Genomic DNA, 12,587 nt, shown 5'->3' on the forward strand with positions numbered 1-12,587 from the left:
TGTTTCTTATGGCACTTGCCACTGACAAGCCCGCTGTTACGAAGACAGCGATTTAAGCCTGAGGGGAACGTCTCTTATTTTTTATAGCAGCGCCAACTAGGGCCAAGAGTACGACTTTGCCACTCACGCATCATTCATTCGCTTGCACAACCCCTTTTTACAGGAGGGCACATTCACACATCTCACAGATATTTCAACAGAAGAACAACCATGCCCAAACCGGGACTCGAACCCGGGACGCCCAGATCACCGGGAAGACGCGCTACCCCTATGCCAGGACGCCGGCACAAAATGTGTTTTTTGGGATCCGGACGAAACCTCGAATTCAAATTTTTAATATACTCTTACTTTCTCTTTGTAAACTTCGTATTCAAGAAAGTTTAGAAAAATGATTATTAAATAAACACTGGTCTGTTAAAAGTTTCCTTAAATATATATATATATATATATATATATATATATATATATATATATATATATATATATATATATATATATATATATAAGAAAAACAAGAAGACTTGTTAACTTTATATTTTAATTTCCTGAGAATTAGTTCATCTTTTGCTAATTCAGTTATGACAAAAAAAAATATTAAAATATGCTCCATGGAAATACAGTGGACTTTTAACTGTTCTAGTTAAAAAACATATAATTATCTGTAATAAGAAAAGAACAATTTACTTTTCCAACCATTTAATCATTTACGCACCGCGGAAGCATTTGTGACAATATTCAAATCTCGATAAGGAAAGTAGTAGTCTGGTGGTAAGGTCTAGTAGGTAAGGAAACCAAAGCGTTTCAGGTTCGAGCCCCCGTTCCGCTCAAGAGCCGTCGTGCATGCAGGTCCGCTAACTCCGTTCGGGGTAAAACTCTCTGCCACTGGTGCAGTGTGGAGGTTTGGGTAGGGGGTGCCTTCTGCGGTGTCGTCCTCGTCATTTGCCCGTGGTTCAGAATTACGAGGTCCATCCCAAAATAGCCCTAATGCTGCTTTAAAACGGGACGTTAATATAACTACACTAAAACTAATCGAATTTCCGCATAACGAACTTGTTTCAGAGATTGTGAAATTTCGATAGAAAGACGGTTTTTATATATTGAATAAAATTTCCATGTACTGAACAAAATATTCGCCGAACAATTTATGCTTACCTAGTATAATCAAAATCCATCCACAGATTTCGTTCAAGAAAAGGAATATAAAACTAATGAAGAAAATTATTATTGAAAATTTTGTTTTCAATAACTGTTAATATAAGATAAATTTATAAGGATCAGAAGGTTGTTTAAGAATAAATAATAAGCCCTTGCTTGCCGTTCTATTTATTTTTCCCATTCTAACTTGGAGAGATATTTTTACTTTAAATTCAGTTTAGCTTTATATTTCTTATAACGGAACTCTTCTTCCTTTATAGGCTGAATAGGTGGTAGTTAATCTTTAAACAAGCATGCGCTAAACAATTGCCACTCAAACATAATTTAAATTATTGTGTAATAGACATTATAACGCGATGTACAATATTCACAACACATTATATACAGCATGTTGTTTACATTTTCATTTCGCAGAGAAGCTGCAGAGTGCAATGTTAATTTGAGCTTCGAAAAGAAATCACTTCTTTCCTTTCCTTTTTTTTTATTTTTTTTTAAATAACGTATTTATCTCTATCTATGTGCACATAAATACTATGAGTCAAAAACCCAATAATCTGAATGGCTGATATATGGCATGCCATGCTTCTATGGAAATGAAACACCTACCGCAAAATTTGATTTCTGTCAATACTGTAGACTTGATTATTGTGATTATTTAATAAACTGCGTAAAAAATGTGAAATAAACGACTTCTAACCCTTTGCAATTGAGAGGTGACTCGTGGTTACCAAATGAAATTTGACCGAAAATATTCTAGAACTAATTATATATATATAATAAATAATCAAAAATATAAGCATTATGGAAATTCCAATTAAAAATTATTTCTGAAACAATCTAAAAAAAATTAAAAATATTTCTGAATCAAACTAAAAAAGCACAATTGTATTTAGAGAGCGCTAATTATTAATCAGCAAATTAAGTTTGGGTCAGTTTCTCCAAAACGAAAGAGTAAATATGAATGCAAACACAATATAGCACCTCAGAGAAACAAATTTCTTGTAAAAAATAGTAAAATGCACCCCCGAAAAACAAGTACAGATCTTCAGAAAGAATTATCAGCTACTGGTGTGAGAACTGATTCATGAACAATATGACGAAGGCTTATTGAAGCAGGGGGATGGGTAGGAAACCAGTAAAAAAACAATTGTTAACAACTGCAATGAAGAGAAACGTTTGTATTGGACCAGGAAGTATCAATCCTGGGCTACACAAGACTGGAATAAGGTTGTATTCAGCGACAAAACATTTTTTTGTGCAAGGGATTCAATCAACATTTGTCAGACGAAGTGCTGGAAAAACCATCAGAGAACATCTTAATCAAAAAGTTAAGCACCCTCAGAAATAGATATTTTGGGGTCATTTTACAACTGTAGGATCTGGTAGCTTAGTACCAGTTGAAGGTATGATGAACTCTAAAAAATACATTTCAATATTAGAAGAAAAAATTGTGCTTCTGATGCAGATGTTTGCTGATAGTGTTGGTGTCTTTCAATAAGATCTTGCTCCAAACCATCATTCCAAGGTGGTAAAGAATTTTTTTCAAGTAAAGGTATTAACAGTTTTGGATTGGCCTGGTAATTCCCTAGATGTAAGTCTCATCAAAAATTTCTAGAGCATTGTGAAGAAACTTGCGAGAATAATGAACTGTTAAACTAAGAGAAATATGACTGAGAATATCATAAAAGTTTGGTTTCATTTTGACAACATCAAAAACGTTTGTTATAAATTAGTGGAATCCATGTTAAAACATGTACAGAATTTTATTAAAGCTACTGGAGGACATATTTGCTAATAGATTGCTATACCATGCATATAAGTGAACTTATACTAATTAAACAACAAAGGTGAAACTTTTTGTGTTTGTTCGAATTAAATTGCACAGTACTGTATATATATAGTGTTGTAAGAAAATGACAATGGGAGATTTAGAAAAAAAAATTAAATTACACCTTGTATTTTATACCTCTTAACAATGAAATGAGCTTTTGCATTTTATTAATGACCATGCATCTAATTACTTTTCTGAGGGCAAAGGGTTAACAAGCCGTTTAAAAATCGGCTTCTTCTACATTTCTACTTGCTCTGTGATTGAAACAAGCCGAGACATGTGAAACCTTGATTTCTCATTAATGTTAATATTTATTTCTGAACATTAACCTTCTGGCTGCGCAATTCTTTAAAACCACTATTTAGATGCGATGTTTGCAAATAAGTTCAAATAGTTTTCAAAAGAAGTGAGTTGATACTATATGTTATACGATAATAATATAATATATTAAAAATCTGTAATCGTAAAAATAAACACTCTAAACTGCGAAACACACGGGATGCAACAAAAAATGGACTAAATTCCAAATCGAAAATCGCGGGATATGCATCCGGAGGGTTAAAACCAAATTAAATATTTTTATAAAATTACTCTTACATTTTTTATTTAAATAATGTTCACTCTAAAAGCGGCCATATTCATGTCGTATCGTATATATAATTTTACATTTTCCTCCGATTGAATTAAATGCCTTGAAGATGACCTTACATAGTATATATTAAGTCTTGAATTTCCATTTTCTATAATAAATTTTTTAAAATATATAGCACTTGACATATTTTTATAAAGTATTGACCTGAACTTGAGGCAAGATAATGTAAATAATAGTTTTTTTTATATTAAAAATATTTTTTTATTAATAGAGCAATAGAATTTATAATATCGGTTGCTATTCAATCATATTGCACCAGTTAGTTGTGAATTTACTGTCTAAAGATCCTTTGAAGAATGTGTTGGATTTAGAAATATCTTCGTGAGATATTCGAGAAGTTTGTATATTTTTCAGATTTATTCCTTGTTAAATTAGAACTTTTATTTATCAAAATAAAAATTCTTCTTGTCTCTAAATTAAATACAATCCTGCCTAAACATAATTAACGGGGCTACAAATGTTTACTTGAGGAACTGTCGATATTCCATATTTTCGATATTTTATGTTGACAGAAGAGGATGGGAAAATTTTCATTGTATTGGAAGACAATGAGGGAACTGCATCATTTCCGCTGCCCTCCTGTCATTATTGTTATTAACTCCCCGAGTTGCTATAGAACATCGTAATTATTGAAATCCTTGTAAAAATTTAAAAATCAGGGATTAAATGGTGGGAAAAGAGGGAAGAAGATGTATATTAACATACCAAGTATTCTACATAGTCTGAAATAAGTACTTTTAGGGCTTACGGATCCGATTAAAGGTTTCTTTAATCGATGATAATACGTACAATCTTTCGTATGGAATCTTCATTATCTGTACAAATGATTGATTGGAATCTTCATTATCTGTACAAATGATTGATTGGAATCTTCATTATCTGTACTAATTATCACATTAATTCTAAAAACGCAATGATCGTACAAACCTATGAAAAGAGTCCAGGAATGGGTGCACTGATTAATTTTTGAATTGAATTAATCTCAATTTATGTTAATTATGGTCACATCCATGTTCCCTGTCTCGCTGTAGGTTTTCTTAACACAAAGGCCAGAAATGGTTGAGAAATGCCATTTTTCTCTTATTTAAGCTACTCTCAGGAACACCGTCCACGGTTCCTTTCAAAATGTTAGTAAACAGAAATTTACTAAGCGATTGTGCATAACCTATTATCAAATTAACTCCATTTGAACAGGAATTAATTTTATAAAACTTATTTTAATATAAATGGACTTTATCAGCTTTTAAACGTGAAATAAAAGGGACGCCTAATAATGAATTTTTTAAAAGTTTAATTGAATTGTTAAATAAATACGATACTGAGGTAATGGATCATATAAAGAGAATAAAAAAATTCGAAAAATAGAATTGTGTATCATTTAGCGCATAGACACACGGACATATTATTCCTGCGTTAGGGAATAAAGTCTTTAACAAAATTAAAAATGATATAAAAGCAATCCCGTACTACAATATTTAAACGGATTGTACTCCTGATATTTCTCATATAGAACAAAATTCAGTCATTATTAGGCATGTGAATTTTGAAGAAAAAATATTAACGATAAATGAGTCATTTATTGGGTTTATTGATGTAACTAATGTGACTGGTGATTTCACGTAATTTGAATATTTTCGAACATTTTTCTGAAACAAGAATTTGAAAAAGAAAAAATTTATATTCAAAAATAGCAGAAGATGAAGTTATAGAAAACATGGTAGATGAATTTAGATGTTATTTTTTAACACTGTATTTCATACTTTATTGCACAGGCAGAAGATAGATTTGAAAGTATTTCAAATCAATCACTGATATAAAAACTTAAGAAAATCATGAATTAGAAAATGTTCCAAAAACTTTGTAAAGTTTTATTAGAAAGATATAGTAGATGAAAACCTTATCGAGAAAATTCCTTTGCTACGGGATTTGATTTTGAATGAAAGGGATGGAAATAATGCACAAGTCATATTGCAATACATAATAAATAATAATTATAGTGAGTTATTTCTAAATGAATTAACTGAGTTAAAACTTTTCTTTACGTTGCCAGTTACTATAGAAAGTACCGAGAGCTTTTCCAACAAATTGAAATTAATAAAGAATTATCTTCGTTCAGGCATGAGTGCAGAAAGCTTAAATGCACTTGCTAGGTTAAGTATCAAAAAAGAAATGCGAAAAAATTGTAATTTTCCTGAAGTAATTAATAGCAAAAACAAAATAACTCATTAAGTAAATATACAATATTAATGGTATATTCGTGTTTGCTTTTTTTTTACACTTCACAGAAAATTTAAGGTCCCAAATGGTTTCTTGTACCCTTGCCTCTTTATAGAGTAGGTTGGCTCTGGAAAGAACTAGTAAACAATACATTTGTCCATGTTTTTATTTCATTAGAGTTTTAGACGAATCTTAAAAATCACAGATATTAATAAAGACAATGAAAAATATCAGTAATCGTATCTTTTTACCTCGCTTCTGAAATATAAATTTTACCCTCTGACAAGTACAATTTATAGACAGACTAGTCATTTTAGGCGGTCAGATGGTTCACTAGAAATATTGATTATATTTTATTTGAAATAAGAAATATTGATTATATTTGATTTCAAATAAGAAATATTGATTATATTTGATTTCAAATAAGAAATATTGATTATATTTGATTTCAAATTCTTTTAAGTCCATGATTCTTCCAAATTGTCTGACAAGTTCTATACGTTACGTATATGATTCTTTTTAAAGAAACAGTTCCATAACGTCTTAGCAAATTTTACAAACGTAAATATTCGGTTCATCTATCTTCTAAATTTTTCAGTATTGCCACTTCACTTTTTTTTATTCGCCTTATAAATTTCACAGATGTTAAAAGGAATCCTTTTCTAAATTTCAAAAACGGAAGAAAATGCCTTTATTATATATTTGATGAAATAATGAAAATAGTTTGAATTTCAGGGCAACAATGTAATCTCTTATTGGAAATCGGGTAAAAAATTATATTTTTGAAAAATTGCTAAAATTCAACACAGATTTGTATGACTGTTAAATTTGTATTAGAAAGGTAATTTTTGAAACGGTGTAAAATTCATTTCTCTGCAGTAATATTTTCGGTAATTCTTGCGGGAAAATTCCAAAATTCCTATTAATTTCTAATTAATTAAAATTTTTAAAACTCATTCTTAGGTGCATTTTCCCACTCTCCATGCATATCTGTAAATCAAACGATCTGATCTGTATAGAGCCAATACACACATTATCGTTATTATTAATAGAGATAATGATATTGTATGGTAATGTAATGAACTTTTAAAAGAAAAAATTGGAAGTAAAAAAACTGATTAAAATTTCCTTGACAGTGCTTGCCGTGAAAATAAGCATCGGTTTTTTCCCCTTATAGTTATTTTATTTTTTCAATACGCATTATTATGCAATTATATATTGCGAATAATTGCAATAAGAACAGGAACTCCAAATTCCGATTCGACAACTTTTATTGGAAATTCTATCTGGAATTAGCATTCTAATAATGATGGTCAATTGCGAAATTTTCATTGGCCGGAATTTAAAGTAACTCGTGCAATGTCTCTGCATCAGATTTTTGGATTGATTTCTGAAGGCCATTTGTTACGGCTCGTAAAGTTTGCAAATTCTAATTTAATTTCATCCAGCCAAGATGAAATGATGATAATAATAAACAACAGCAAGCTGTTGGAGTTTTACAAAGATACGTTAACGGATATGAAATAAATAATGAACGCCATAATCCACAATGGAGCATATTGTCTAGTTCAAATGAAGCACGTCCGGAGTCTATAGGGTTCATAATAACCGTGGTGGAGCTTACAGACATTGGGCAAGTCGACAAGACAATGATCGCTGCTTTCTGTAAACTAGCGGTGGAAATATTGTTCAAGAAGATATAGCTAGGCACTCTATTTATCGCAATGTGAATTATGATTTTCCTACTTCTTTTACTGATCAACATATTGCGATAAATTGCTCTTTAATTAGTGAAGGAAATAAACATGCATCATCTAGTCCATCAACCAATTTTTCACAATCTATCAATCCAGATTTTTCTGATCGTCCTTCGCAAGGAATTGTTATTTCCCATTTTCGTAGGCAGGGTCATACAATTGTTGATTCTTCACATCCAACCCCAACCCCATCATTGCAAAATGACTCGCTCTAAGTTCTACAACGTGAAGAAGAGTCTCCTCAAGACAATTCTGAAACGCAATCTTTGTCCTCTGCCTATTTGGTCGTTCATGATCTATCCATGAATGAAAGTTACAGTGTCACCGAAGCTGATAACTTATTCCAAAATTCGCCTTCGTTATCGAATTGGCAGACTTTTACGAACTTCGGCACACTAGATTCTGGTACCCATTTAAACAGCGAAACAGAAATGCACCATAAAACTGTTTCAAGACTTCCACATCGTGCAGACGTCATCATGTCCAGCAATATGCAGTCTGCAAATCCTCCAAGTATAGATGATCAGACCCTGCTGATGAATGAAGTAAATGAAGCTATTTATGAAAAAAATGAGGGTAAACTCGGAGAACTTTTGCACGTGGCTGTAAAATTAAATGACAAACCCCAGTTTTTGAGAATCCAGGCTCACTTGGCTCTATATCGTGTCCAGTATGATGCATTGATTCATGTTATAAGAAGTCCTGCGGAAAATTTTCCTTTATTACTGCATAAGGAATTGCATATACTATGACTCCAAGCTTGGAAATCATTGGAATATAAAAAATTTAGAGAACATCTAAATACTAAAATGAAAGAAAAGCTACCTTTCCAGTAGACGATATACATGGATACTCAGAAGGTATTGAATGAGGCTTACGAGAAGGACCAGTGTCCGAAGATCGCAAGTCGCCAACATATAGCCGATGTGGCTGGGTTCTTCGAAAAGCAGGGTTTGTAATTGGTTCAAAAACAGGAGACAGTGGGGGAAAAAGAAGTGAGTAATCGTTAATTATTTTTAATTTTTAGATAAGTTAAAAATTATGGAATGCAAACTGCATGTGAAACGTTTGATTATATATAAGAAGGGAACATGATTTGAGAACCCCCCTCCCAAGAAAAATCCTCTGAAATTTAAGGTGAACCTTTTTGAAAACAGTTGATACTGTAAAGAGGAAAACTGGAATATCAATATATCAGCTTTATTTGCTAAAATATTGTTTCTAGACATGCCAACTCGATGCAAAATTTCAAAATTCTGGGAAACTGGTTGAAAATTCTGTGAAACTAGTTGAATTCTGTGAAACTGGTTTTGCCTAGAGGTAGCTGTAGAGAATTATATTTTAAAATACAATAAAATTCATAGTTGTATAGGACCCCATAAACAAAATTGTTCCAATAGTATTTTTCATACCATTTGATTAAGTGATAAGAAAACTCTTATTGTCTTATATAGAAATTAAAATATGTAATTGACCATTTACAGCTCCTCTAGGCAAAAAAAAAAAAAAAAAAAAAAAAAAATCAATTACTCACTTTTGGATGAAAGGTGTCTTTTAGCAATGCTTACTCAAAATGTATTGCATGCCGATGTGAAGGGCAATCCATAAATTGTCTATAAATACTTATTTGTCTAAAAGATTTTTTGTTATTGTTAAATATTTTCAGAAACTTTTGTGTGACTCACCATTGAGAAAGACATATTTACATATGCATGCAATTTTGCACTTTTTAAATGTGGACTTTGAAACGAAAATTCACCATCTGTAATTTAAATTGTAAAACCTCAAATATTTTTCTTGATACGGTTTGGGGAAAAAAAAAAAAAAAAAAAAAAAAAGATGGCTCTAGCGCTATTTCTCAATTAACCACGATATATTTTCAAGGAACCATCAGAGGCAGATATTTTGTTGCCTTCTAGTATTATCATTTGGATTAATACTTAAAATATTGACATTTATGTTTTCTGTTATAAGAATTAAAGAAAAAGTTTGGAATTCATCAAAAAATTCGAGATTTTTCAGAATCTTAACGTTTTAGACATTCCTGAAATCGAAAAACATATTTCAGTCATTATGTGTGTTAGCTTGTGAATAACTTAACACAGATACGCTTTTAACTAGACGAATGTTATTTTTCACATGAACTTTACAGCAAATTTGTAGATTTCTATCAAATTTTCAACGAAACTCTACTGAGAAAGTATGTATTTTCGACTGTCCCAATCTTACTAGATAGCTTCAAAACAGAGCGAATCGTCCTGGCCTAGGGGTAGTGCGTCTTCCCCATGATCTAGGTATTTCGGGTTAGGGCGTAGTTGTTCCCTTACTTGTGCTCTCTCTGAGAGGTGTGTGAATGAGCCCCCCCTTAAAAAGGGGTTGTGCAAGCGAGTGTGTGTGTGCTATCTGCATTTGAACTAGAAGTCAGACTTCCGCCCTCGGGTGCTCAGGGGGTCTTTACCCTCAGAAGTTACTGCGCACCATTTGGCTTAAATTAGTCCCACGACAAAAAAAAAAAAAAAAAAAAGCGAGTTAGACAGGTACATTTTGCTGCACAGTTTTAACATCTAAAGTGAAGATAATCTATCAAATTTGGATCTAAATCCGTCAAGGGGCTGATTCTCTGTCAGTCTGTACTTTCACAAACTTGTAAACGCGGTAACCGAAAAATGCTATGATTTAAATATATGAAATTTGGTATGTGATTTTGTGACTGCAATTGTAGTTTTGCGTCAAATTCTTATTTTAATCGGCTGGATGAAACTCATCTAAAACACAAATTCTATTTTCGGGTACTATTAACCGCATGCCAGGGATTAATATCCAAGAATCACGCGATAGATTCAGTAAAAATTCTAAATTCAACTCAAAGATCAATATGTCGTAGCTATTCGTTGCTGCCATGCAAAGTATTCGGGCTTTCTGTAAAGCCCGGATACTTTGCGTTCACAATTTTATGCGAAGTAAGGGGATAACACCTTCATTAGAGAAACTCTTTCATGCGAGAAAGTTTTGGGATGATCACACCGACCGGTTGCTTCCAATTATGCTCATATCACCTTTGGTTAAATGTAAGTCTGTGACCTTATAACATAATATCGGAGTTCCCAAAGTCCGTGTTAAACTCCTTGGATTTTATTTTGCTATATTCAAGGTTATGGAGAAAGTCCTAGAAAAATAAACGAAATTTACATCCATTATTTCGATTCGTGGGAAGAAATTCTTATCCTGAAATTTCTGCTCTACGCTTTCAGTTTGCATGATAATAGTCAATTTTCATTAAAAAATATTGAAAATAAATTTGAAGTGAACATTTTGTATCAATTCTTAAGTCAGAACACATTTTCCGATCTCGGGTACAGTACTATTTCAAGTTTTTCGAAAATCAGTCGTCATTATATATTTTTTCTTCTTTTAATTTTATTTTCACACTGTTTTTAAACTTTTGATTTTTACTATAACATTTGAAATTATAGAACAATATATTTTCAACATTAATTTTTTCAGTTCTAGAATTCGAACAGATGGAAAAGTACTTGAGTCATTTTTTTTTTCTGAAAAATAATGCTGGTGTCAATTTAAAATGTTTACTAGCTATTTCCTTTTATTCAATACATCTTTGAATGGAATTTCAAAAATTTTATTCAAATTGAAAAAAAATAAATATTTTTCTTTTATTAAATATTTTATTATATTTATTTTTAAATATTTTTTAATTTTAAAATATTTTGATAACTTTTTAACACACACACACACACACACACACAAAACCCTTGGATGTTCTGACCCCTTTCCGTCCTTTTCAAGTCCGGTGGAAATAATGTTGCCTTGAAACAAAGTCTTGAACAATCTATAAAAAGGATGTTACTGTACTATACTGAATTGAAATTTATTGAAATTTGTAATCACAGCAGTCGACTGTGTAAAATCCAGTGCAATGAAATTTAATTTGAAGCCATAGGTTTTCAATGATCGATGTTTCGTTCACGGAGTTTTTAGTTCTGATATTTATGACCTATCATATTTAATTGTACAAAAACGACATATTAATATATTCGCATTTTTAAAAGAAGCGGGTATTTTACATGATATTTAACTTTCTTCTTCTTCATGAGCACAACAGCACCTTGCAGACCTTGGCTGCCACAAACACGCATACTTTCCAGCACTTTCTATCCCCCGCAACTCCCTTCCAATTCTTTATTCTCAGAACACTCAGGTCTCTTTCCACATCATCCAGCCATCTAATTGGAGGACTTCCTCTGGCCCGGGATCCCATAGGAATTTTAAAAGTGGATATTTTGAGGGCGCTATTTTTAGGACTTCTCCAGATATGGTCGAGCCATCTTAACCTATTGCTTCGGATAACCAGTGTTATCTGTGGTTGCCTATAGAGTTTGTATAATTCAAAATTGAATCTAGTTCGCCAACTTCCTCTCTCTAGTACTGGGCCAAAGATAGTTCAAAAGATCTTTCTCTCGAACATGTTCAGAAAACGCTGAGTGACCAAGTTTCACTTGTATGATTTGATTTTATATACTTATACTTTTTTAGCTCCTACAATTTCTAGCTTTATTCTATGTAGGATGCTTTTTAATTTGCTTGGTGAACAAAATTACAATTATAATCTCTGGCTCCGGCGAAGTTAATCCTACAAAAGGATCTTGAGCCTGAATAATACTCCAGTCATCATAATTTTTTTCACGGTGTTTTTTACATGTCCCCAATCATTTGAAAAATTATTTAGTAAAATAATCTGGATAAGTTTTTAGCGTTTAAATATAAAAAATCCTGCTAGATCTGGTACTTTAAATTTTTAAAGAAATGATGCTAAGATGTTCAAAACTTTTATTCCTCTGGGTTCAGATTCTATTGTTTTTTTAGCAATTTTTGCTTTTTCTCTTTTTGTAACTTTTACAGACTTTTTTTGTTGTTGTTTGTTACTCTCTATACCTATAGAGGTTTGTCTTGATTTTCA

This window comes from Argiope bruennichi, chromosome X1 (assembly GCF_947563725.1).
Source record: "Argiope bruennichi chromosome X1, qqArgBrue1.1, whole genome shotgun sequence".
Classification (NCBI taxonomy): domain Eukaryota; kingdom Metazoa; phylum Arthropoda; class Arachnida; order Araneae; family Araneidae; genus Argiope; species Argiope bruennichi.